General features: G+C 43.6%; 1 pseudogene; it reads left to right on the top strand.

Annotated features, from left to right (window-relative positions):
- The first annotated feature begins 227 nt into the window (after positions 1–227).
- LOC150018945 (glutamyl-tRNA(Gln) amidotransferase subunit A, mitochondrial-like) overlaps positions 228–23,474 on the top strand; it is a 102,352-nt pseudogene continuing 79,105 nt past the window's right edge.

Genomic DNA, 23,474 nt, shown 5'->3' on the forward strand with positions numbered 1-23,474 from the left:
TTTGTTTGTTTTTCATAAATTAAGGGCATAATGAAGGGAAATATCTGAGGTTCTGAAAGACTCTAATGTATTTCATGTTCCTATGACACTCTGATAGGGGTTAAAATGGAAAGATGTTATTTGCCTCCTGAGTTGACTTTTCTAGTGTCTGGTAAATAATACATACATTTTTTGGTGTTCCAAAGTTGACCCAACTATCCAATTTGAGAAATCAAAGTAAACCCCAAATGCATGTCTACAACCAGGAATCTGGCTCTGACGAAAGGTATGCATTCTGCTGAGCCTGGGTTAAGCATATGGCAAGACCCCAGCCCATTTGCTTCTATTCTTCAGGGGGCTCTGTCTCCAGTCTGTCCCACCTCAGGAATAATGCTATGGGAGAACCTCTACCTACTTGGGCATTGCTTATGCATTTCTACTTAGAGAGTTGTTTATTTGTTTATGTTGCGGTTGTTCCCAGTCCAAAGTCTAGCCCATGTGCTTCTGATGAGACACACTTATAGATGGCCCCTGTTCAGGAAAGTCTCACCAGGCCAATGCTTCTTGGAGCAGGAAAGAGGCCTTCCAAAGCTGAAGGAGAAGGTTAGCAGAGGTTAGCACCGATTTCCTTCTATTTTATCATATGGTTTCAAAAAACTGCAAAAGGAAGGCTATAATATAGAGGGAAGGCAGGAATTTTGAAAGAAAGAACTAGGTTCAAATATTGGCTGTTTTACTTATAATTAGGTTAAGACATACGAAGTTGATGACATTTTCTCATTTTCTACCTACAGATGCAGAAATTTCATATATTTCAACCTATAGATGAATTTCATCTTTCTGTCTTAGTTTATTCATCTGTGAAATGGGGGTAGTTACTTATCTGGCAGGATTGTTGTCAAGCTAAAATGAGATATATGGTAATGTGCCCAGATGGTATCTGAACATACTCTTTTCAAGTAAAAACTGCATACTCAGCACCTATGAAATGCCAGGCCGCTGGCTCAGAAACGGTAACCGTCGTCATTGTCATAAGCCGTTTTGTGGCAATCTGGTCAGCCTTCCTTGTCCTCAGGCGCAGGCCCCTGCAGAGCCCGTGTCACATCAGCAGTGGAGTGGGAGCTGGAGTGGTGAGGAACCTGGTCCACACAGGCCCCAGCCTCCAGTGAGTCTGAGCTCTGCCCTCCCACTCTGGTGGATGAGGAGAGGGTCACTCTTTCTCCACAGCTTGTTCTGAGAATTAAATAATTACATATGCAAAGTACTGACACAGAATAGGTTCTTAATAAACAGGCTAAGGCCACAAGAGACTTGGGTAAGGACCCTGAAGGAGCAGAGGAGGGGCTTGGAATAGGCACAGGGATGTGGGGAGAGCCGGAAGCTAAGCTGAATACAGAGGTTTCCCTGCTCACACCCTGGGACATCACCTGGGAAGAGGTTTCTGGCTTTCAGGATCCTGAGGGAAGGACCCCCTCCCACTGGAAATGGTACTGGAAAGTGAGAGAGAGACGGTGATAAGCACAATTACCGTAGTCACTGGCAATCAGATGCCGGATGCAGCTAAGGCCTAGTACCTTAATTGGGGATTAGAGGCTGAACTTGACCAATGCACTGCCTCGGTGGCTTCATTAAAAGCTGGAAAATTCTCCATGCAGATGTAGTGACCTTTTGTGAAGTGACCTAGAGGATGGCTGGGCCCCAAGGGGCATCCTGCCCTGGCCAGTGATCTCCCCACCTGCTCTTTCTCTGCCCAGCACGACAGCCTTCACCTTGCCCTTCTCTATCATCCTGCAGAGCCTTCCCTGACTGACAGGGAAGGGAAACAGACTGACCATAGACTTATCTCTATTTGTATGGTGTCTCTTGATGGGACCTGGGCAACCCTGGTGTTCTAATATTTCTTTCTTTCCCATGGGCTGCTTGGACTGAATGTCCATCCATCCTTGGTTTAGAAAAACCACTTTAAAACTCAAACATAAAGGTTTCTTTTTAAAATGTAAATAAAAATAACCCCTCAGTTTTTTTGTTTCACATGAGCCAGGTGGTAAAGTCCATTAACACCTGTCTTATTTGATTCTCCTAAGGACCTTGTAAGTGAGGAAGGGCAGGAGATACTCTTTGTAGCTACAGAGACAGAACTGGGGCAGGGAGGTGGGGTGGTTCCAGAATTGAGACCAACCCAGGCTCTGCTTTCCCACCACCTCACTGCACATGAATCTCTCACAAGGTGGAACTTGGAGTGACTGGAAGTTGGGAAGGAGGAGATGCTGCTGACTGGTAGGAACATGAAGGGCACTGCTCTTTTCTTGGCTTGGCCTTCCTCATGGGCCACAAACCACTGTAGTCAAGGGATGTTTAGGAGACATGATCTGGGAGAAGAGTGAGTCCAAGAGAAGAATTTTCAGAGAACAAAAGTCAGAAATTCAGAACCTCCTGGGAAAAGTAGATGCTCCTTCCCTGAAGCCCTTCAGGAAGACAGTTGCTCCTCATCTGCTGGGTTTGGCCTATGGCAGGAGCTGGGCAAGGTGACCTCTGTTAGGCCCTGTTGGCCAGGTGTCTGATGTCATTCACTTCTGACCAGGCAGCACCTCCTTCAGTCCTCTTGGTTCTGGATGGAGATGAACCAATCAGCAACTCATGGACTGAGACATACATCACTGAGAGCACCATGGAGGTCACAAGGAAGGAGGATTCATGTTCTGATTCATGGAGCTCACAGCCTAAATGGGAGCTAAGACAAACAGACATCTAAAGATGAGTAGGAGTAATGAGATTGTCTTTAATTGCTTTGTGATTCCATCTAATTTTAAAGCACTTTATTACTTGGTATTATAATCTCCTTTATGTTTGTCTGTATATAAAGCGTTTAGCCTAAGTGTTCTGGGAAGCATAAATGTGAAGCTGAACTATAAGCTACTTGACAGTAAAGCTGTATTTTTATTCATCTTCTTGTTCTCTACACCTAGTTCTGTGTGTTTTGAACAAAATACAGAATAAATATTTATAATGTTCAATAAATGATGGTCATTTAAATTTCATGAAAAGTCTGTGAAGGAGTTTCCTTTCCTTTAAAGACAAGAAATCTGACACACAGGTAAGGAAAGTGGCCAACAGTGGCAGAGCTAGGGTTAGAAGAGATTCTACGCTGAGTGTGAAAGCAGACATGGGGATTCTGTACTGGGGTTGGCCAAGGAAGGCTTCATAAAGGAGGTACCACTTTTATGGGCTTTGTCACAATCACCAAGCTTCAGAGACACCCATAAGGGGAAATGCACGAATAAACTACTGGGGAAGAAAGAAACTCTCTGAAGAGCGAGGTGTAGAGAATAAAAGACCTGATGAGGTAGGTTGAGACCAAGCCTGAGAGGTTCTTGAATGTCATGCTGAATGTTGAGGCTTTATCCTGAAGCCCATTAGGGCCAGGGCACCACCTGGGCCACTTTTCACCCAGAAACACCAGACCTGGGCCTATGTCTAGCCAATGTGGAGGTTCTGTGTTGGATACTAGTACCAGATCTTGAAAGGATGGAGTGCTTTTACCCCAGGACAGCACAGGGTCATCTGCTGGGCAACATGATTCATTTATTAGCACCAGGAAAATGAAGAGAAGCAATCTGCCTGGGCCTTTAATGAGAAAGATTGGAGCCACAGGGAGCATGTATATTACTGAGGATGCCACATTAATTATGGACTTTGAAAGGGGAGGGAAAGCTGTGTGCTCAAGGCGGAGAACATCTGGAAGAGGTAGCCAGAATAAGGTGCATATCACTCCGGGCCCAGCCTCCAGGGCTGATACTCAGCTCCCTGAGGAATGCTCACTCAGCTCTGTATTCATTCATCACTCAGCAAATATTTCTTAAATACCAACTGTGTGCAAGGCTCATGTCCCAAGGCCTGGAGGTCTGTGTCCTAGAGCCCCCAGAATCTGGTGACTGTTGAAGACAGATGCACAGCCTGATATTTAGAATAAAATTTGCTGGGACAGACTCACCCAAAGCATGGGCTCCTGACCTAGTCTGGGGATGACTTGGATGGGCAGGGGTTATCTGGAACTCCTTCTAAGCCACCTAGGGGGCTGGTTCTTAAATTTTCCAGCAAAGGGAGCCACTGGCCCAAGGTAGAGGGCAGCAGTACCAGAATAAGAGCCATCATAGGACCTAAAATCAGAGGGCTGGGACTGGAGTGTTCTAAAGACCACATGATTTTTGGAATCATTTTGCCAAATTTCTGAAATATCTTGCAGAGACCCTAATTATGATTACACCAAACATCAAGATGAATTGGGGAGAAAGGGTACTTTTACAGTGTGAAGTCTTCACATCAATGAATATGTTACATCTTTCCATTTGTTTGTTTTAATACAATTTTCTCCAATTTTCTTGTGTCTTTGTGGTTAGGTTGGTTTGGTCTGGGTTCTCCCAGAAGCAACCTCTAAGCCAAGGGTTCAACATTGAAGTTTATTGAAAGGCACAAGAAATTCAGGGAAAAGTGATACAGGTGAGGGAGGTAGCCAATAAAGGGTGTGTTAGTAAAGCAGCTTCAGTAGGTGACTGCAGCTGAATCCTGCAGGAAAATTGGAAATGGTGCAATATACATGCCTCAGAATTATTCCAGTTAAGGAACAAGGGACTCCTGTATGCATCACTCATTGGTTACCAATGCCTTTGGAGAGATGCGAACCCCAGCCCCCAGGCACTTCTGTTCAGATGTGCAGGTGTGGTTTCCCACAGCTGCCACAAAGAGGCAAGATCTGGTGTTACACAGACATGGTGGTGGCAACTGAGCACAGCCTCTGCTTCTGGCAGCTTGTAGGACAGAGCCTCTTTTTCTAGGAGCGAAGATGAAGACAAGAGCTAGAAACCGCAGACAGTTCAATGGCCATAAGAGCTTTCTGCCAAATCAAGATGCCATCTGAGTTTGTGAAGGCTACTACACTGGCAGTTTTCAAGCAAGGGCCAGATGGACATGTCAAGGATGTGTAGAAGGGATCTGCCACCAAGAAAACTTCTGAGATACCTGTGGCAAGGCTCTTAATCTGAGACATTCACACTAGCACAGCTGCCAGGGTCTTCAGAGCCTGTCACCAGCTCCAGCATGTGGACAGGCAAGGGCGTTGTGTATGGGACCTGGTTCCGCAGCCTTGAGGTCTCCTCTCCCTTTTTTTGGCAAATTTCTGTGCATGTTGAACAATTTCATACTCTTGCATTTAAAGTAAACATTACAATTAATTATCTGAGCCTGAACGATCGGGGTTTGTGCACAGCAGGCTCCTAGAGGGATCACGGCTGGATAGCACCCAATAGATCTTTTGTATAGAAACGCTCTCAGAAAAAAATTATGGTTCCAAAGTTGTAATTTCTCTTTGGGAAGCTGAAACTGAGTGAAGGGACCAGAGAGGAACCAAACAATTTCCTATAAGAAGTGGGGGGAAAAAAAGGCACTCCTGACTCCAGTGAGTCCATTGCTTCAATTGTCTCCATCGGTCAATGAACTCCCAGAGCTCTCATGGTTACCGGACATTTTTCTCTTTCCCAACTCCTCTGGTAAATGCCTGTGTGTGTTGGACGAGCAAGAGGTAATCATTCAGAGGACAAGCTGATGGGTGGAGCCAACCCTACCCACTTATGGCAGAAGGGTAAGGGCAGGCCTTAGCTAGCCCTCCTAGAAACATTTCTGGTCTCTATCAAATTAAATCTATTGCTTATTTAAAAATTCTCCATATCACAACTGATAGTTTTGTGAATAAAGAATGCCTAAGAGTAGAAGGAGGATAGGGAATGCCAGAACAGGTTTCCCCTATTCCCCAAGGTTTCTGAACATAAACTTCTTCATGCTGAGATTCATTTAGGGGCAGAGATACTGCACTTGATTCAATTCAAAAAAACATATACTGAGACTTGACTATGCAGAGGCAGCCTTTGCCCAAGGCACAAAAACATTCACAGTCTAAAGAGAGAAATAGGGCAACTAAGATAAAAATGCCAGGTCAGTGTGATGTATGAATACAGTGATCCTTCCTTCCTTCCTCCCTTCCCTCCTTCCTGTAAAATATAGTGCTTGTTATGTAACATCACTTTTCTAATTGCTGCATACGTGGTGTCATATATAACAAATAAAGTCCTTGCTCTCATAAAGCTTGCATTCCAGTGGTTGAAGGTAGATGATTAACCAACAAGAACAAGAACATCTGTAAAATAATTTGCTATGAATGAAAGTAAATTGGTTAGAGGGTAATTAGGGGTGCTATTTTATTGGTGGTGGTCAGGGACAGCGACAAGCAGATGACTTTTGAGCAGAAATCTAAGCATAATGAGGCAATAAACAATGAAAAATGAAGGGAAACAGAGTTCCTGCATAGGGAACAGTACAGGCAAAGAAACAAGCATAGAGTCTTTCAATGTAATGGAGTACATAAGAGATACAAAAGAATATCAAGGCCGGGTGCTTATTTAGACCAGTGCAGGAGAGAATGGGGGAGGATCAAGGAGGGCTGACCGCTGAGGGATGTGGAAGGGGATCATGCCTGGCAGGGGATGGGAACAGAGCTGGTGGAAGGAGAAGTCTATGTGCAGACAACAGAAGACCAAGGCTCAGGGGCTGAGCATGCAAATAGCCTTCAGGGTACTCCAGGTGCTCTCTTCCTAGGAGTAAATGCTTAAGACCACAGGCTCCTTCAATGGTTTATGAGGCAGAACTTTCAAAAGAGAGAGTTTGTGGCTGGAAGTCAGGAAGCTCACCTGCTGGGACACTCATTTTCCCCCTCTAACCCTTGGCTGCCCTATCTGGAACTGCAAGGTAAACACTGTTGCTCCTGTATGCACTGAACATGTTAAAGGTCATGGAGCCTCACCATACAGATTCAATTCTGGGCCTTCAGGAGGCAGAACCACATCTGCACCCTTAGCTCATGGCCCTGTGGGTGGCTCTCAGGAGCTGAGGACCCACTTGTGAGGAAGATCATTCTCATCCTCACCTGGTTACCTGTCTCTATAAGCCTGAAGACTCAGACCATCCTGAAACCTGGCAGGACTTCCTAGAAGCCATTCCGTCTCTATACATGACCACTCCATACAGTGACCCACTGCCCAGCAGCAGTTGTAGTGATAATAATATCAGTTAGGAAAGTCAACTTCCAGTGAGACTAAAGCAACAGAAAGCTGGCATTCCTTCTCTTCTCAGAAATCACCTCCAAGCAACAAGGCAAATGAGAGGTAGGAACACAAACTCTGCCTTTGCCAAGTAGGAGAGACCTGAAACCTGGAACCATAGCTAGGTGGAAATGCTAACCCACTAATGAGGGTTCAATTTGAAGAAGTGGAGAGAGGAAGTCACAGGGGCAGACCTCAGAAAAAACTTGCAAAATACATTTCTGGAAGGTGAGAAGCCCTCCTTGAAATGTAAAACCTAAACCCGGTGATTTCAAATGAAGTAAATGGGGTGGTGCCAGGAGAGTCTCTGGACCCAGTTCCAGGAAGCAGAGAAGGTGGAGCAAGCCCAGCTGTCACACAGAGACGGTCCATCTTTGGGCAAATGAGGCGGAGAGAAGCTGAGCTAGTGGAGCGGCCTGTGCTCTTTGGCTGGAGAGAAGAAAAGCTTTAACTACTATATTCAGAACCCTGAATCCTGATGAGTAATTCTGGTAACCTGGAATGTAACCCATACACAGACCAACTGCAAGTAGCAGGTTGAGGAAAAACTCCCCTCCTTCAAAATTGAGGAACCAGCATAGGTCTACACAAAGAAAGCAAGAGGAAAGGAATAAAGTAATAGGAAAAACAAAATGTAGATGAAGGAGAATCAACAGGAAAATGTTTTCACAGAGATGAATAAATTGTGACTAAATATTTCACCATGATTTTAAAAAGAAAGTAATGAGGCAATTATCTTGGTGAAGCAAAAACACTGAACAAAGGTGTGAAAAAAATCACTACCTATTATCTAAAGAAATAAAGGGTTGAATGTATTATATAGAGAACTAACTGATACTTTCTTTAAAAAATAAGGTATTAAGCATATTATGTAAAGTTATAGTTATGGAAGCAAGTGCCCCCAAAATACAAATCTTCTAAATCACACACACAAGCCAAAGAGCAGGGGGAGTCTACATAGAGAATGGTTTGTAAATTAAAAATCAGAAGCATAACACAAAAACAATGCCAGAACTCAGACCAAACTTATATGTCATGTAAATCCATGTTAATAAACTAAATTCACTTATTAAAAGAAAGAGACTTCAGACTTTATCACTAAGCAAGACCAATCCTGCTGCATATAAAATCGACTTGAAACAAAGGGGTTTAAAAGATTGAAAATAAAAGAATGGACAACAGTACGACATGTATACACAGAAAAATAAACAGTTCAGGATATAAATATCAGATAAGCTGAATTGGGATGAAAAGCACTAACTGAGACAAAGAATGACCCTTTATAATGCTAACAGAAACAATTCACCAGGAAATAGAGTTCTGACTACCTCTGCATAAATGGATAACATCAATATTTACTCATACAAAGCAAACATAAACAAGGATTCAAGAAGTAATAGGCAAAAGCACATAAATAGTTAAAAGCTTTCATTCAACTCTCTATTATCAAGTATTAAATGGATAAAAATTAAATCTACAGAAGACCAAAATTATATAGCTTAATAAGTACATTTAATTTGTATATTTCAAACTCTATACTCTTAAAACAGAGGAAATATCTTCATTTGAAATGCACTCAAAGTAAAAAAATACAAAATTTATTCTCTGGTCATATGGCACTAAAACTAGAAATGAATAATAAAATCTAAAATATTCTTGCAACTGGAAAAATGTTTAAAGCCTTTTTAAAACAACTCTTAGGTCAGAAAAGAAATAGACATGACAGAATAGTTAGGACATGATAATCAAGACTATATATATAAATTCTATGGGATACACTAAAATAATATCAAGAGGGGAAATTATTTTATTAAATACTAATGATAATCAAGAGCATATACAATAAATGGGTTAAATATTCAATTTTAGATGCTATAAAATAATAAAACAATGCTTAGGAAAGCAGAAGGAAGGATTTGTTAGCCAAGAACAGAAATAAATGTATTAATTAAAAAAGGGAAAATGTTAGAATAAATCCAAGAGCTGAATTTTAGGAAAATGCATAAGTAAGTAATCTAATGAATAAGAGAGAAAGCAAAATGCTACCAAATAAGGCATCTGGAGGAGGGAATCAAGGTATAAAGGAAATTAAAATGCTACTTCCCTCAACTCTATGATTCATATGAAACTTTCAAGGGAATAAAATTGCATAAGTCATATAATTTTCTAAACTGACTACAAAAGATAGACAATCTAAACAGACCAAGTATAAAAGAATAAACAGACAAGTTTGGCAAAACTTCTATCTATAACACTACATGCCAGAAATTTTTACAAAGCAATTTTCTAAACCTACTTTTTAAATTAAATTTATTGGAGTGACATTGGTCAACAGGATCATATAGTTTTCAAGTGTACATTATCATGATACATAATCCCTATGTTGCATTTTGTGCCTACCACCCAGAGTCAAATCATCTTCCATCACCATGTGGATGGCCTTCTAAACTATTTTTAAAAGAAGGAAAAGAAAAATAGTGATTTCTAAAAGCCCTTAAACTTTTTTAGATCATAGAAAAAGAATGAATTCTTCTGAATGAAGCAAACATAACACTGATTAAAAAAATCCAACGCACCACCCAAGCCCACATACAGAATATTTCCAGCCCTTCAGAAGAGTCACTCATGTACCTTCCCAGTCAATAATTTCTCCACTAAAATAACAATTACCTTCACTTTTGTTACCATAGATTAGTTTTTGTCTCTTCATGAATTTTCATATAAATGGAGTCATACAGTTTACATCTTTAGCCGCATTCGTTTATTAAAACCTCGTAATTAAGAATGTATGATACTCTCTCAATGAGATAAAATATGTCTCTCTGAATCCCAAAGTTTAATAAGAAAGCATGAAAAACATTTCCAGCTGTCAGAATATGGCGATCCAGTTGGTGCGACCAGCAGGAGGGAGCGCAGGTTCTACTGCGGCTTCTACTGCGGCTCTGCAAGCTCTGCGCAGGGTGGCTCATCTCGTCCCAAAAGCTCCTCCACCAGTCCAGTTCCTTCCGGGCATCTGTGCTGCCTACACTTTCTGTCCTTTCAATTGTCAAGACATGGGGGCGGCTGGACCGTCCTCCGGGACTTTTGAAATATGCAAATGAACCGTATGCAAATTACCTAAGTCCCAGCTTCTCCCATAAGAAATAAAAATGGACTTTGCTCGTTCCCAAAAGAAATGTTGATGGGTCTAGCATGACATATTGACTGGGAAAAAACGGGGAGATGTAAATAGCCTGCTGAATGTGTTGCTGGGTAAACTCACCCTAACCGAAATGTGTGTTTGGAAGTAGGTGGAGCCAGCGCCTGCAGATTCATCGATGAGGAACTGTTACAAATTCTCAAAATGAGTGGAAAGTTCTCTCTCTTTTATTTTCTCCCCCCCCTTTTTTTTTTTCTTTTTTTTCTCATTTGCTTTTATTTTCTTGCATCTATGGATCTTCAAGTTGGTCTGGGAGGTTTTTTCTTACCTCTAACCCTTTTACTCTCCCTTCCTTCGATAAATTTGGTGCAAAATTATAGACTACGCTCTGGGTAAGTTCTCAGAGCAAAAGCAGCCTAACATCATCAACGTTAAGTATGTAGAAAAGATGCTCCCTAACTTCAGTATTAATGTTGTTCTAGAAATATTAACCAATGCACTTAGACATTGAAAAAAAAATTAGTTATAAACATTGGGAAAAAGGAGGTAAGTTATTTGTGAAGCCCAAAAACTGAACAAGAAGAAAAATAACAGTGAGAGAATTCATTAAGTTGGCTGACTATAATATTTAGTATACAGAACTTAAGAACCTTTACATTGCAAAGAATAATCAATTTGAAGGCATAATATTTAGAAGAAAGACCCCATTTATGACAGCAAAAAATACACTTACAAATAAAGACAAAATACCAAGCAATAAAAATTAATGATGCATATGCAAAATTGATATAAAAACTCAAAAAATATTTTAAAAGACTTAAACAAATGAAAAGGCATAGCATGGTCTTAGCAACATTGTAAAGATGTAACTTCTTCTCAATCTATAAATTAATGTAAAATTAATGTAAAAGGTAATGCCTAGCTGTGTGGAAGTTCATGTGGAAAAATGAACAAAATGACTAGAATATTATTTAAAAAGAGTAATCAGGACGCACTAACCTTTCTATATATTTAACTTACTATAAAGCTACAAAATTGGCCCTGGCTGAGTGGCTCAATTGATTGGGGTGTCCTCCCATGCACCAAAAAGTTGTGGGTTCGATTCCCAGTCAGGGCATATACCTAGGTTTCGAGTTCAATCCCATCAGGATATGTACGGGAGGAAACCAATTGATGTTTCTCTCACACTGATGCTTCTCTCTTTCTCCCCCTGCCACGTCCTCTCTTTCTCTCTCTCTAAAAGCAATAAAAACATATCTTCAGGTAAGGATTTTTAAAAAGCTACAAAATTGAGTTATGGCATATGAATCGACCCACAGATCGCTGAAACAGAGTAAGGAGACAAAAGACTGAGGAGGCACAGGGAGTTTAGGCAATTTGTTTAAAATCACAGAGCTAGAAAGCACTTAGCAACAGAGCATGGATTGAATTCCAGTGGTTCTATCCGGGGTATTCAGGAGCCCCATCTGTTTACCACTCAGATACACTGCTTAAACCATGTCTATCTGCAGAGTGCCTACAAAGGGGACAGTGTACCAATATAGACCCACCCTGTCCCCTCAGAGAGGTCCTTCCTCTCAGAGGCACACGCCATCAAGGTCCCCACCCTGACATGCACTTCCCTTGGTTGGCACTGGACTTTTTGCTACCCCTGGAGACAGGTGCATGGATGGGGAAGCGGGCAGCAGGAGATGGCATTATCTTTATCTTCTCGTTAGCCCTCATATTTCCTGTGCACCACATCTTATATTTGTAACCTCCTAAGAGACTCTTTTATGTTTCTCTTTTCTGTCATTCCAGCTGCTTTTGACTAAGTTTAGACTGCCATCAAATCATAACTATGTCTTGGCATCAGCCTTCTCATTCAGTGGGTGATGGCCAGAATAATGTTTTCCCCTTTATAATACATTCTACACAAGTAAACATGCTTATTATAGGAAACCATTTAAATCGTTGGCAGCCGTCCGTCTCGAGAGACGATGGTGTAGCTTCTTAAGTGTCTATCTGCACCGCCGAGAATGGCTGTGCAGTCCGACTCGGGAGTGACACGGTATCTGTCTCCTCCCGTGTTGAATCGACATCTTGCGATGACGCTGGAGTGTCCTCTCCAGTGAAGCTGAAGCTACAGAGCCTGGGCAGGGTGATATGGAGGGTCTGCTGTTGCCCATGCAGCAGACCCCCCCCCTCTTCGCAGCTGAAGGGTCCAAGGGAAAGACGGAGTCAATACAGCTTGGCTTCAGGTGCGCCGCAGGAGTTGCCGGTGTTGACTACAATGTCAAACCGCCTTAGGGACTCCGGCTCCGGATTTTCTGTCAGGGTTTACTCCCTTAGCCTTTCCCCTGAAGAGGTATGCCGCAAGGCAGCGGAGGTTTTTTGGAGTCAGAGTTTTCCTTCTCTGATGTGCCCTGACTGGAAGATCGAACCAGCGACACTTAGCTCGCAGGCCGACGCTCAATCCACTGAGCCAAACCAGCCAGGGCTAAACCATTTAAATGCTATTATGAAAAAAGAAGTTGCCTTTCTAATACTCTCCCTTGGTTTCAAAGGACTGGGGCATGACAAAGTACAAGAACCTTCATGCTCCAACCTTTTTTGTCTCATCTCCCTCACAATCTCTTCCTTCTAGACATGTAAAAGCAGGAACTACATCCAATTTTCTGGTGATTTCAAGACATTTTTTATCCCTGGGCCTTCACACACACGATCTCCTGTGTTTGAAATGCCCGACTGCAAATCCACTTGACCAACTCCTTTTATTGTTCCAAAATTTAGCACAAGTATCCCTTCCCTAGGGCAGCTTCTTCTGACCCTCAGTCTGATTTAAATCCCTTTCCTCTTTGACTCTACATGATCAAAGATAAAACTTAGTTCCAGTACAGTCACATGTGCTATAGCATGGCCTACTTGTCTGTCTGTAGCTGATGATCTGGTAGCTCCTCCAGAGGAGGGATAATGTCTTATTCATCTTACTAGGCCGTCTGGTACAATGCCTGGTACTAATTTGAGTGACTTATTGAACAATTGATTGAATGAAATATGTTAAAGCCGTGTGCACCGGGATTGTTTTTCATCCTCTAGTCTTGCCTCATCAAGATCTATATTACTTTTCCGGGCAGTTACTGGTAGCTGCACTTCCAAAGGTCATGCACTAGACTGTTGGATTGATAGTCTCAACTGTACCACATTTTCTGGTAGTTGTGCCCCTGCATCATCCCCTCCCACAGTAATTCTGGGCTTGGCCATGTGACTTGCTTTGGCCAATGGGACATTAGCAAGCATTATGCAAACAGAGGCTGGATAAGTGCTTGAACACTAGAACTTACCCTCTTGGAAGCCTCCGGCCACGTTATAGAGAAACTCAAAATAGACTATTGAATGATGAGCGGCCACACAGATGAAGAATAACAGGTCATTTGGAATGTTTCAGCCCCTATCCAGCCCCCAGGCATCCCAGGTAAATGTAGCCTCATGAATGATTTCAGCTACAGCTACACGTAGAGTAGAGAAGAATCTCTCAGCTGAGCCCAGTCAACCTACAGAACTGAGAGAAATAATAAGCCAATATTCACTTAAGCCACATTTGTTATGACAGTTTTGGGGTGATTTGTTAAAGTCACAAACAACTGGAACAAACTAATATGGAAACTCCCAAGTCCCTGACACCTGACACAGCAATGCAGCCTCCCTGGAAACCCTGACTGGTCACTGCAACTGCTCTATGTGCCAAGGTTATTTGCTGGGACCAGGGCTGCCAGAAACAACAAACCCAAGTGAGGGAACTGGAGCCTCCAGATCAAAGTACAGCCATAAAATAGAAACGTCTGGGGAAGAGCTACAGCTGCGTCTGAACATGAGTGGGTGGTCTTTGTCAGGGAGAAGAGAGGAAGGTCAGGCCACACTTTTCTGGATGCTGCCTTTCTCTGGAGCATCCTCGAAAGCACACCTATAGCAGCAGAATCACAGGAACCTCTAGTTTCTCAGGGCTTTTGATGTTAGAAAAAATAAAATCATGCTTAGCACCAACCCCTCCATGTGGAGACCCAAGGGAATTTCAATGTTCTGGTCCCCTTCTCCAGCAGGGTGAGGCTCAGGATCCTGCTCCCTCTGTCTAGCATCCCTGCGTATCCAGCATGGGCACAAATCCATGATTTCAGCTTCTGGGCAAAAAGAGGTGAACTGCCAACCCAGAGAAAAGACAGCAGCCCTGGGAGCCCTGAGAGGTCAGGGGGCCCTAAAGGAAGGGGTGTATTTCTCTTGATTTATATACAGTGCTCCCTCCTCCAAGACTAGGCTAGATTCCTTTTCTTATGTCTTATGGCTCTTATTTCAATGATAAGTAAGTCATTTTTAGTGGATCTTTCTTCCCCAGTAGAAAGACAGATCCCCAAGAGCACAAACTATGTCTGTCTTATTCCACATTGCAACTACCTTGCCCAGAGCAAGGCATATAGTAGGTACTCAATAAGTAGCTGTGAAGTGAAGGAGGGAACAAATGAATGAATACCCAGCCCAGTGCAATGCAGAGAGTGTTTCTTAACAATAATGCCAATGATGGTATCTCCCATCACATGATTCTATATGCGCTGTTTCTGTGTTCAGAATTTCTTTTCTCTCCTTGTCTGACACACAGCCTTCTTGCTAGTCCTGGAATGGTGAGCTAGTTTCAGACCTCTTCAATCCTCAGTTTGTTCCTCCTTATATGGAGATAACACCCTGCCTTGAAGAGAGGGTGTGTAGGATTAATCTAATCCTTTGAGATATCCTTACCATGCAGTATCTAGCAAGTGATGGGAGCTTATAGCTGAGCTAGACACATTTCTGAGATTTCTATGTGCATACAGACCACCTGGGGATTTGTTAATATGAAGGTTCTAATTCAGTAAGTCTGGAGAAGAGGGAGGGCAGAGATTTTGCATTTTGAACAAGCACTCAGGTGACCACTGCTGTTGACCCAGGGAGTCAAAGGCTACAGCACTATCTGTGGGATGAGTGCAAAGAGAGCCATGGGCACCATGGGCAGCCATGGGAATGGCCACTGGAAGAAGGGAGTGGCAATGGGCATGGCCATGGTTTGGGCTTCTTTGGTGAACTCCCCCTTGGCTAGTGGGTGGTGCTGTTACAGAAACAGGGGAGTCCAAAAATCCCCAGAATTTGTGGCTGGGGGATGGGGAGAAGGAAGCAGCTTTCAGAATGCCTCCACATGCTTGAGGCTGGTGGCTAGTGTCATTCTTATGCAAAATTGCTTGGATGCTTTCAAGGCCTCAGGTAGATGGGAGGGGTCTTGAACCAGGGGATGGTATGGAAAAAGCACACAGAGCCTATGTAAGGTTCTGTGAATAGTCAGAACTGTTTGCAACACCCACTGCATCAGAGAATGTCAGAGGACGCAGTCAGGGATATATAAGCAGCTGTGGACATTTTAGCTCTCTAGCTCTCGTGTGCTCCCTCCATGTGGCTTGGAGAAGGGGTCTCCAGGCTGCTTTAAGAGGCTCTCTCACTCTTGTGTGCTCCCTCCATGTGGCTTGGAGAAGGGGTCTCCAGGCTGCTTTAAGAGGCTCTTGCCAAGCGGTTTTGAGAAGGAGAGAAGATCCATGCGGTTTGCAGGAAGAAGGCAGTTTACAAGGAGGCTGAGAATCCAGGCGGTTCTGCATTGGGAGCTGGAGGGCACCACAGCACAGAAAGGACCTCCCCAATCAGAATTGAGTGATTGGCAGCTGCTGGTAAAGCTGAACTGTGTTTGGAAAGTACGGAAACGGTGTTTCTGACCTTCCTAAGACTGGCCAGGTTTGGTAGGGGGGAGACAAGGATATGTGTTTATGGGTGTTTTAAAGAACATAAAACTTAACAGCAGAAATCCGCAAATAATCTAAATCTATATAACTGTTAAATAAACAGTTCTTTTTCTTTTCATTAAACTGTGGTATTGAGAGTTATAATTCTGGCGGCGGGCAATCGGGCCCCTAACTAAAGAGCCCGTGGGTTTGTTTTCAATTGGAGAGCCCAGGGATTCTGTAACAGTGCTACCCGACCCCAGCAGCTCTAGGGCCCCTCCCTAGAGGCCAAACAGTGGAACTGCAAAAACCACCTGAGACATTTTATTTCATGAGTGGTAGAGGTAGGATGAAGCAGGGGAGTTTTCTCCTGGGGAGTTGCTGTAAAGATTAGTAATTAAATGGCACATTTTTCCAGCTACAAGCCTCTGCTGCTCACCCCAGTACTAGAGGGCAGTGGAGAAGAATACTAATCATAGGGAAGTAAGTTACAGTGATTTTCTGATGAACCAGAAGTCCTCCCTGAATAATGCTGCTAATCTGGAGCTGGTATTGTAGGAAAAAAAGGGAAAAACCAACACCAGACTTTTCAAGGAGTTCGGTCAAGCCTGCCAGGGCCTGTCAGTGGGCGTGTGGTACATTTTTTTGTGACCTGGCAGCCTTAGAGGAGAGGAATCAGGGCCCTATGCATGTAAGAAGGGCCATCCTTCTCCTCTGGGCTGAGGGTAGTGTGGTTGGTGGGTGGAGATTAAGGTCTTTACATGCATTATCTCTGTGGTTCCCAACCTTCCAGGGGGCTTCTGAGGACTCTCATCTCATGGCAAACACATCTGCAGACCCGACATGAGAGTGCAGTGCTTAGTGGCTGTTGATTGAAAAAAACCATCATCACAAAGTCTACCAAGAATTGTGGCATGCTTTTCTTTGAATTCACATTTTATTTATTATAACAGCACCAATGTATTGAATACTTAGGAAAAAATGGCTCAACATATATGAGTGGGAAGCTTAAGTTCAGTGTGTGGACATGGGTTTGATGTGCCAGTGGGGACGCAGATCTTTTGCAATACTTCTTTGTCCACCTCCCACCTTGCTCTGCGTTATCTCATTTAAGCTTCATTTCAGTCTTCATAAAAACCCTTCAGGGTAGGTATTGCTACCTCATTTTACAGATTAGGAAGTGTAAGCTGTAAAAGGTTAAGTAAGTTGTCCACATGTCAAATAAGGAACAGAATCAGGTTTTTACCTGAGTTTGTGATTCCAAAGCCTCTAACTCACCCACTGTTTGCACTGACTTCTTTAGCAGCGACGTAACGTTGAATCACTCTGGCGCCCTCTGGAGGTCACTCCTCCATCCTGCCCCCTTACAAAGGTCAGTTCATCTCAAATTAATACTTACCGGTTTCCTCTCCTTTCATGTAAGGTCTGAACCCTGAGGAGACTCCTACGTAAAGTCTAGCTGAGTAGCATAAAACTCTGTCAAGAATGGAGACACATGGAGGGCCTCTCAGCCCACTCCCTCAGCATGAGAAGGGGAGGAGGTGACAGCCCCCTCCACCCCCACCCCCATCCCCACGCGGGTCCCACAACTGTCTGTCTGTGTCAAATGTTCTGAGCAGAGGTTGGGGGCTTCAGCTCCCCACACAAAGAGAGTTCAGAGCTGTCAGCACCTTTCCCACAATATATTAGGTGCTGAGGAGCAGGTGATAATTGTAGCCCTGTCACCCTCATCACCTCTGAGCTGGCTGGGTTTTTTTCTAAAAACAAATGTTGTGCTGCCTGGAAATCGAAGTTGGAGTTTCAATTGAGAAAATATAACATGCAGGCTGCTGCTCTTTCCCAAGAAGTACAGGTAGGAAAGTACCTGGGGAATCTTTAGGCTGAGCAGGTGCTGGGAGAAAGAGGGTTGCCCAGCCACTCCCAGCACTTCCCCTGGGAGAAGTCCCACCCACAGCCAGCCTAGGAGGTCAGAGTTTCACCTTCTCTCCTTGAACTGAAAACTACCTTCACCTACTACTGATCTTTGTTCAGCCCCTTGGAGAAAGCTCACGCACAAGAAGCCTCGGCCTTCTTGCCGTCCTTCACATCTCTGAAGGACTCTTTTGTGTTCTGTTCCCTGCTCTTCTGAGGCCAGCTCTCTTCTCTGGCTGAAATCCTCCCCAGATCGGAGCCTTGATTTAGAAGGATTCCAGTCTCCTACCTCTTAAGGCCTCCCTGTCCTTAGGACACACCATAGTGTGTCTGTGAGGCTAAAACATTCCAGAAGCATGTACTCAGATTTTCACATTCAGTTCCACATACACTGGTACAAACCAAAACAATTTCTCATAAGAAAAGATGTTGTTACTCATAATACTATCTAAAGTTAACTGAGCATTTTATTTTGTGCAAAGCATTTCAAACATTATCTCTTTTAGTCTTCACACACCCTGACGACATTGATGTAGGTACCATATCACCATCACAGATAGGAAAACTAAACCTTAAAGACGTTAGATATCTACCCACGTCTCAGAGCTAATGAAGTGTTGAAAAAGCACTGAAATCCATTTCTGTCTCTAAAAATAAATGCTCTTAACCACTCTCCTATATTGTCTGCCTCATACAAAATCACTTAATGTTGTTTTACATAAAACTGTACATATACTCCAACATAGCTCTTCTTAGAGCAACATATGTTAATATTACATAAGTGCACACAGATAGAGATTCAAATAAGTCCCTGCAAGCTGTCATATAGACAAATCAAAATTCCTATTTAAAAAACTCACAGAGTCCTGGCCATTGTGGCTCAGTTGGTTGGAGGGTCATCCTGTAAACCGAAGATTGCAGGTTTGATTCCTGTTCAGGGCACATGCCTGGGTTACCAGTTTGGTCCCCAGTTGGGGCATGTGCAAGAGGCAACTGATCCATGTTTCTCTCTCACATACACGTTTCACTCTCCCTTCCCCACTCTCTAAAATCAGTAAGCATGTCCTCAGGTGAGGACTGGAAAGAAAAAGAGAAACACAGAAATTTTTTTTTCAAGTCTAAGTTACCTAACCAATTTTATTTACAATATTTTTCATTGCAGGAACTATCACTGCAGGTGAAGACAGTGAACATTCAAAACATTCATGATTCACCTCAGCAATTTACTTCCAGAAAGCAGAGGTTGGGGAAAGGGTGAGTTATCTATTTTAAGCCTAATTCTGCTCCAACAAGATATACTGCTTGGAGAAGGAATGAGGAGAGAAATCCTGAGAAATAGTAGCCAGGTCACCTCAAAGTTTATGCTATTGATGGAGGGGAAAAGCTGGGCATGATCTGACATGTACCTTAGTCTTTATAAGGCAGATTGCAAAACCTTCAGAGAAAAAATAGGCAAACCCCATGATCTTACACTCTCAAGGAAGACAGCTCTGGAGGGATGACTTTCAAAAATGAAATTCTGACAATACAATTGCAAATTACTCTGATATAGAAGAAGCATGGTTGCACAGGATGAATACAAAGGAGTGACACAGACCTTTATGCATAATGTCAGGAAGGCTGAAGCCAAAAGGAGCCGAAGATGATGACACAAAAGGCCTCCCTGGATACAGGCAGAGCAACAGAACAGAGAAGGGCTGGACCTGCCTCCTAAGAACTGGCCATATGACCTTCGGCCATTTTCCTGACCACTCTGAACCAGTTTCGTGTCCTTAAAATGGGAATAATATTTCTTACACTGTGGCTTTGTTATGAGGATTACATATGGGATGACACATTAAAAACAAACAAACAAAAATTCTAGCACTCAAAAACTGTTAGCTATCAGTTCCCTCCTGTGGTCATAGAACTAATGGTTTGAAATGAACACCAAGTATCACTCTTCAGCTCCTTTATTGCTTCTATCTTCCTGTCAAGGCCAGTGCTCCTCAGAGTACAATACCTAGAATGAACCTTGACAATGGAACTGATGACTCCAAGTAGCACATGGATTGTTAAAATGAGAAGTGTGACCTGGATGATGATACAGCCAGGGCCTTCCTTAGTGACTGAAGGAATGACTACCTAAAGAGAGCAGTTAGCCAGACTAACCTGGGAGGAGGCCCTGGAGTCCTCAGGCAGGGCTCTCAACTTGGTCTGGGCTGGTCAACAATTTTCTTATTGACTAGAGGAGAGCATAGATGGATTGCTAATCAGCTATGAATAAAAGAAGGAGAGAAGAGTCAGGATCTAGCTGCATTGCACCAGCTGAATATGAGGAGTGGGGAAGACACCAATATTGTTTCCATAAAACTTTTTTTTCAGACTCCAGAGTCACCTAGGCAAGAAGCTTCTCCCTCTCACTCATTCCTTAAATCCATCCATTCACCAAATTAACTGGTTTTACCTCCTAAATGATTCTCAGGCTTTTCCTTTACTTTCAATCCTATTAACCCTGCCCATATGTAGGCCCTCGTCATTCTAGGTAATAATGGCCAAGGGCTTGGAATCTGGTTAGAAAGAGCTGAGTTCAAATCCTAGTTTATGGTGGTAGCTGTGTGATCCTGGACAAGTCATTTCACCTTTCAAATTTTCAGTTTCCTCATAGGTAATGTGGGGATAATAATACCACCTCAACAGTTGTTGCAAGATTTCTGAGAGAATGCTTGTCAAGTGCTCAGCACTGTATTTGGCATGGAATACGTGTTAAATAAACACTAGTTAGCATGACTGGACAGTTGTGATAACCTCACAACTGGTCTGTCTACCACCAGCCCCACCTCCTCTTGCACCATTTGCCTCTTATCAGGGGGCAATCAAATCCAGAACCCATCAATGATTCTGCCCAGCGTAAGTCGCACTGCGCGCACACACACATCAGTACCCCCAGGATTAAGTCTCAGCTCCTTAGCCTGGTAGAGAAGGGCCCTCTTGACTGTTCTAAACTGCAACTAAAACTATATGTTATTTCCATAGCATAGGAGACTGTTTCCCACCTCTAAGCGTTTGAGCAAATTTCCCCTCTACCTGAAATATACAGGGCCTCTTGTGCATCCAGTGACCTTCAATTTGTCCGTGAACATCCAGGCGGGTGTCATGCCCTGGGTCCTCTGGAGGTGTACTACCCCATCCTCACACTTGCACAGGCTCCACCCCCGTCAGAATAATCTCAGAGCCTCCTTGCACAACAATGCTTCAAATGCCAACTCCAGAGTGTTGGTCATTATTGGGACTAAGTGAGAGAAACTACACAGCATGTCTAGGAGATTGGATGGCAAGCCACATGCTGAGAGGGCTCAGAACCTTTCATATGAAGGATGGTAGGCAGAACTGGAATTGTTACACTAAGAGAAGACTTAATCAAATGGGGACTTATGATGTGAGTCCTAGGGGGCAGAAGCCATGTTCTATTCATTTTTGTATTACCAAGTATAAAGGACAATAAATGCTTGCAAAATTGTGATGAAGTGTGAAATAATAAATAAATAAATAGTAACCGAGACAGTCAGTCTCTCAGCCCCTTCTCTCTGCAACAAATATCGGTGCCATTTGGCCAGGAGTTACACCAATCATCATGTGTTTTCCCTGAGTGGGGAAGTTACCTTCTGGATCTCGCTGGCTGCCCTGCATTCGGGCAAGGCAAGAATGATCACACCACCCTTATCTCCAGCTCACAGAAGGAAGAAGGGAGCATGGCTTGGAGGGTAGATGCTTCCCCAGGGTGCCCCAGCCTGTCACCGGCAGCACTGGCTTTAAGTGATGTTTAATTCTCTTGCTTACATTCTGCTGCCTGAAGACCAGGACAGCTGGGGAATTAGCCAGAGAAGTGTGCTCACTGCCCGTGACAGTGGAGGAGCACAGGAGAGCCTGGGCCACCCCCAGAAGACCAGTCTGGCCTCTCTCCCTTGTGCCTGTGGGACATTCCGCAGTTGTCTCTGTATCAGGGCTGCTGGGGCTGCTGCTTTTTTCATGACAAAAGCAAAGAACCCTCTCCACATTCTCAGGAACTTTGAAAACCAGTGTGGATAGTGCTGTCAAGAGGGATTTAGTCTCAGAGAGTTCTTACAGTTATTTCCATAGATTGAGTAAGCCCTCTATCTGCTCATTCATTGCTAAAATCACCTTTGGGTTGGTGCATGCATTGCCTGCAAGGCTGGACATCTCCTTTCTCACTCCTTGAAAGCAGCTCTCCAGCTTCCTGTAGTTTTCAAACCACACAGACTGAAAAATATGGCACAGCAGAACTGAAAAGGGAAATGCTTGCTCACACAGGAGAATATTTGATTAAGGTCACCCAGAGTCAGGCTGAAACCCAGGTCTTGACTCCCAGTCTAACGTCCTTGCTTCATACCATGCTGCCTGTCTAGGATGGAACCTGGTAGTGCCTTCCCCCTAAGGACAGACAGAAACTCACCTGTGATTATGAGAATCCAGAAACCCCTACCAGCCAGGTCAGGAGCTCAAGGTAATGGGGCTGAAGATCCTGAGGTTTCATAACAATAACCATATCCACCTTTTCCCCATGCCAGGTTCTGTACAATATCTTTTTGGATCTCACAAAACTTTATTGAGGCAGATGTTATCACTTCCATTTTACAGAGGAGCAAAGTGAGACTCAGAAAATATTCTAAGATTCTTCATAGAAATTGGACATATTCCATTTCAGGGCCCTGGGGCCTCAGGTGCAGCCAGGCCAGGCATTGGCTTAGGCCAGGTAGGGAAAGAAGTCAGCCTTCATCCCAAGGAAACAAAGAAATAAGCATCCATAAGCTCAGCTAGTGGACATGCTCCAGATGTGCAGGGAGAACAGAAGGACCAGAGAGAGGGACTCCTCCAGGATAAGCGGTTGCCATATCTGCTGTTCCTTCTGTACAGGACTTGTTTCTGTAAAGCTACTATGCCTGCAGCAAAAGCCTGAGTCGACCCTAGAGGCCAGGTCTCCTGCAGAGAGATACATGTGGCCACTCGGGGCCAGGAAGCATGTCCTGGGTCCTTGCCTAGAGAGGAGGCTGGACAACAAGCTCCGACAGAGTCTTTTAAGTCCCTCTGAATCTAGCAGGAGGAAGGGGAGCTGGCCTAACACCCAACCAACAGAATGAAGCAGGATCAGTGTCAGCGAAGGGGCCCATGAGGGTTTAGGTTACTCCAGGATACACATTTGATTAACAAGTCAGCTTTTGAATATACCGAGCCTTCCCTTTTGTTTCATAATGTTTCTTTCCAACCATGTTAACATGTATGGGCCAAGATAAAGTTAAAACGTGTGTCCCTCTGAGTGAGCAGAGCACCCCTAGAGGCCAGGTGAGGTAATGAAAGCTTGCTTACCAATTGGTTCAGCCAATACTTCCTCAGCACCTACTGTTTGCCAAACCTCATTCCACATGGGAGGGAGAAACCACTGTCAGCAAAGCAGAAAGCCCTCAAACAACAGACATTTATTTCTCATAGTTGTGGTGGCTGATAAGTCCATGATCAAGGTGCTAGCAG

Source organism: Furipterus horrens, unplaced genomic scaffold, assembly GCF_987537825.1.
Source record: "Furipterus horrens unplaced genomic scaffold, mFurHor1.1.pri manual_scaffold_2, whole genome shotgun sequence".
NCBI lineage: Eukaryota > Metazoa > Chordata > Mammalia > Chiroptera > Furipteridae > Furipterus > Furipterus horrens.